Raw genomic sequence first — 5,408 nt, 5'->3', positions numbered from 1 at the left:
AAATTTTCACTTGTTGCTAGACTTGAATCCATAAGGATGTTTCTTGCTCTTTCTAGATTTCAAAAATTCAAAGTATACCAAATGGATGTAAAATCTGCTTTCCTTAATGGATATTTAGAAGAAGAAGTTTATATTGAACAACCAGAAGGATTCAATCTTTGAAATGATGAAAAAATTGTTTGCAAAATCAAAAAGGCTCTCTATGATCTGAAACAGGCTCCAAGGGCATGGTATTACTGTCTTGACAAATATCTACAACATCAAGGTTTTTCAAAAGGTTCAACAGATAACAATCTATATACAAAGATTGAAACTAATAAATTTCTAATTATTGTTATTTATGTTGATGATATCATTTTTGGTAGCAATGAAGAATCCATGAGTCAGAATTTTGCTTCATTAATGTAGCAAGAATTTGAAATGTCCTTGCTTGGTGAACTTATCTATTTTTTTCGTCTACAAGTTCAACAAAATAAAGATGGTATTTTTCTTTCACAAACCAAATATCTCAAACATATCTTGAAAAGGTATGACATGGAAGATTCTAAACCTGTATGTACCCCAATGGTCACAAGATGCAGTCTCATCTCAAATGATGAATCAACAACAATACATCAACCAACTTACAGATCCATGATTGGCAATCTGCTTTATCTAATAGGTACCCTACTTGACATCATGCATGCAATAGAAATATTTGGAAGATTCCAAGCAAATCCAAAGGAATCACACCTTCATGTAGTCAAAAGAATTTTCAAATATATTCAAGGAACACAAAACTTTGGTTTATGGTATCCTAGAGATACAGATTTCACTCTTCATGCATATACAAATGTAGATTGGAAAGGAAGTGTTGATGACATAAAAAGAACTAGTGGTGGTGCATTCTATAAGGGTTCTAGGTTAGTGTCTTGGTTCAGCAAGAAACAAAGTTCAATTGTGCTATCTACAATTGAAGCAGAATATGTGGCTGCAGCATCTTGCTGCACAAAACTATTTTGGATGATGCAAACCTTGCAAGAAATTCAGATCACATGCACTCCACCCATCTCCATTCTATGTGATAATACAAGTGCCATCAGTATTTCAAAGAATCCAGTCATGCACTCCAAGACCAAGCACATACCCATCAAATACCATTTTCTATGTGAACAAGTGCTTGAACAAAAGGTCAAATTGGAGTATGTTCCATCCAAAGAATAGGTTGCTAATATATTCATTAAACCACCGCCCAAAGAAACATTTGAATATCTCAGACAAAAGCTCGGAGTAGTTGCTGCATCATCTTGCTGTTAAATCCAATTTTTCATAAAAATGATATTATACGTGTGTTTCATGAACTAGAGTCGCGTACACACATAGGTTTCTATGGATAAAGGAGCGTATATGTGTTTCAGACAAGAAAAACAGTGGGGTGGGATCTGATATGGGTAATCTGACTGATATTGATGATTAATGTCTATATGCTCTGTTCATTAATTTTATTTGACTGACGAAGATGCCTTGATCATTGACCTGTTAACAATGCACAGGTAGCACAAGTTCAAGGGGAGCATTAGCCTTCACATACATTTAACATTGTTGGCATTATGGTTGCTAAGTCCAACTATGGCTTCATATATTTATACCATTTGTTACTCAAGTCATGTAAAAGTCTAGGAAGTTGATATGAGTCCTCTTGGACAAATGATGTAATTTGTATCCCCACTTTACATAGGATGGATGATGTAATATTTCTTGTTTATGTCATGTATAAACAATTATCCCCACTTGGTTGGGTGGATGAGTCAAAATTTGGTATATCCCCACTCAGTTGGGAGATGGATGTATGTATGAGTCATTGATAGGAAGGTCATCGTCACATAGTTGAGTTATAGAGTCATGTTATTCTAGAAAATATTTTTTGCAGACTCTGCATGTACTCAGGAAGAGCATGGATGGTTTTTAGTTCATTTCAGCATGTACTCAGGGGGAGCATGACCAGCATAATGTATGTCAAAGGGAGAAATTATCTTGGTCCACCCTTTGCCCTTGATGTCAAAGGGGGAGATTGAATTGGTGTTGTTGTTTCCATCAAGTCCAAAGGGGGAGATTGTTGGCATTATGATACAGATGTTGTCCTTGATGGCAACTCACTCAGATGAAAGATCACGATGCAACATGTCAACAACAAAGAATTATAGATCAAACTACAAAGATTGAAGAAAGAGAGGTATACACAGGTTCACCTTGAACAAACTACGTATACATGCGGGTTCTCTGAACACAACTAGCGTATACGTACACATGCACTTTCAGAGAAGGAAAAGTGTGTATATGTTGGAAAACTAAGTTTTTGGTTCAAGGTATTTGGTCTAAGGTATTTTGATCCATGGTATTGTTCCAAGGTATTTGGTTCGAGGTATTGACCCTAGGTATTTGGTCTAAGGTATTGGTCCTAAGTGCTTTTGATCCATGGTATTGAGAAAGGCCTAAAACTATATAAGGAGGAGAAGATCATTAGGCCAGGGCGTGCAAGAATCGAATATCTGATGAAGTGTGAGATCTAGTATGCAGGTTATTGGATTATGGTGCTTTGCTTCATCTGAACTAAGGATGAACCTTGGCGGTTGATGAGGGATAAGATCTAATGATGGATCAGGATCTTATGGCTTGAAATGAATTATCATTATATGGTTTGGTCATGTATAGTCTAGATCTGAATACTGACGCATGTGTTATTTTGTAAATGTTATGATTTGGGTATAACTGAAGTCTAGAATAACTGCAAAATTATGAATTAATATTTACAGATGTGTACGGTGGTTGGCTTTGATAAAAGTGCATATACACGCTGGTTTGACACATGGAAGTAGTGTATACCTTATAAAGTATGTTTTAGTTGTTTTTGTTTGTTGTTGCAGAGTTCTGGGTTCTGCTTTGGGTTCTGGTGACTGTATTCTGGTGACAGTGTTCTAAATGATCAGATTCAGGTTATGATGATTGAGTTTTAGTGATTGGTTGATGCAGATGTACTTGATGATTGTATTGTAGTTATGATGTTGTTGATGGGTCCAATATGAAAATTGAATGAAATTTGGCCTTCAGATAGTGGTGTTGTGTTCCAGGAGTATCCAGTCTGAAAATTCATGAAATGTGGTCCCTGGTAGAAGAGTGGAGTTTTCTGTAGGCTGGCACCTACGTACTAGTACACATAATTGCTAGTACAAGAGCTAGGGGGTTGTAGCTCCCTTCCAGTAGTAGCTGGAGAATGAGAGAAGGTTGCAACCTTCTGCAGGTGGGTGCCTGCATACTGGTATAAGTATGCACCAGTACAAAATTGTAAACAGATTTTCTTATTATTAAAAGAAGACAGAGATGACAATAGTAGGTGGTTTTTACCCACATTGAGTTTCCTCCTTATATCTTGGTGTTCATGTGTGTTGCTTATGTGTGATGCTTTATTCCGCTTTTACTGCACTATCTAATAAATCTCTGATATATTGGTCAAAGTTCAATACATGATAAACTGTCTAAATCAAAATTTCTCTGCATATATGCTGGTTGCTTTAAGTACAGTGGCGTGTACACGGTAGTTCACTTAGCTGAAGTAGCATATATAAATCTGTTTGGGAAATTAAATTATTGATCTGATAATACTGATTCATCCCCCTCTCAGTATTATTTCCAACACCTGGGCCACCTTACTAATCAGGCCCATCCTCAACCGATTGTGTTAGTGGGACTTGAAACTTTTAAAATAATTTTGAATTAAAATAAATAAATAAATATTTAAAATAGCATGAGACACGCGTCAAGTGGCTATTGGTCCCAAGTGAATGAGCCTAGTGGCTTTTTGTCTAAACGTATGAGCAATGGTGGATAAGTGGGAGGCATAAGGGACTTTATTATGTGGTGAAATCATATATATGATAAGTGTTGAATAGACAAAACTATTGAAGGTAAATGAAGACATCAGGCATCTAATTTTTTTAACATCGGAGGATTTTAAAAAAGGTGTTACGATATTCAAGGATCCCGAGTTTCTGATAATATATGATGAAAGAGTATGGGGTATCATAGGTATTGGTCATCGGTCATCAAAAGTTTGTTTTAATTGAAACAAAAGTTCTGATATAACACAAGCCAAGGGATGAATGAGGTATATCGTGGGTACAATATCGAAGAATTGGAGGATTTAAATATCAGAGGATATTTTAAAGAGGTGTTATGATAAACAAAAATTCCAATATAACATGCCAAGGGAACATTAGAGGAGAGAGAACATAAGAGGTGAGGTTAAGTGGGGCCTACATGGAATGGTTCCTTCCATCATAAACTACAGCCACTTGTTAATAAAATTAATGACATTTAAGAACTACAACCACTTTGTACTTTCAGGATTTCAGATCTCGTAATTTCTTTTAAATTGGGATTTAACATAGATTTATAAAATTCAGAAACACCATATTTTTAATTGTTCAACAATTCGGCTACGATGATTTTGTAGGACCATTAAAAAAAATGAATCAATTAGTAAAATTTTATGAAAAATCAATATTTACAATTAATTTACAAAAAATAAAATAATATACATTTTTGTACATTTTTTACCCACGCGGTAATAATCATCAGAATTTGGAGAAGTGTCATTTCCAAACCGTGAATCCAAATGAGATGAAGCAAGAATTGATGGGAATCTGGTGACAAGTCGAACACAATGAAGCAATTAGAAGGGAAATATGAAGAAAATAAAATTTTGGAAAAATTGTAGGACACTTAACCGAAATAAAATATTAAAAGGTGATTTAGCCCAAAATTTACAGAAAGGGTCCCGATTATTTGAAATAAATAAGACAAAAATGGAGGTGTTGAGTTTTCACCTCAACAAATTCCAAACTAGAAGGGAGAAGGGGATAAATTACAATCTTCCATGTGAAACTGGAAAAGAAGTTCACATGCATACTTATATTAGGAAAGAGAATTTCCTTCTTGGTTTTCAGTACTTGAAGACTAAGGAAATAATGAAAATATCCAAAGTCTTTCATTTAAAACCTCTTCTTAAGGCTTGCTTTTACATGGGTTAAAATTTTTAGGCTAATACTAGTGAGAATAAAGTCAACAAGATAAAAAACAATGATTATGAGAATGTTTTTTTTATTTCTTGGTGTATACATTGGCGTTAGAGTGACCAGTAGATAAGTCAGTGGTAAGAAGAAAGCTACCTATTTTTGCATACAAATCTTAAAGAGCTTGTTTATGACCACAAAATTTCTTAAGGTAATAAATAAGGCTAGAGTCACTCTAAACATATCTAGAAGGCTATTCCATGTAGATTTATTTTTGTAGATCCCCATGCAAGAAGGAATATTTACATCCATTTGATGGACCTATCATTCATGTGAGGTAGTGTTGAGTTGACGGGGCTT

This window comes from Pinus tabuliformis, chromosome 9, assembly GCF_031772625.1.
Source record: "Pinus tabuliformis cultivar Carrire ecotype Pingquan chromosome 9, CPIR1, whole genome shotgun sequence".
Lineage (NCBI taxonomy): Eukaryota > Viridiplantae > Streptophyta > Pinopsida > Pinales > Pinaceae > Pinus > Pinus tabuliformis.
The sequence above is the reverse complement of the archived record's forward strand: the minus strand, read 5'-3'. Positions refer to the sequence as shown.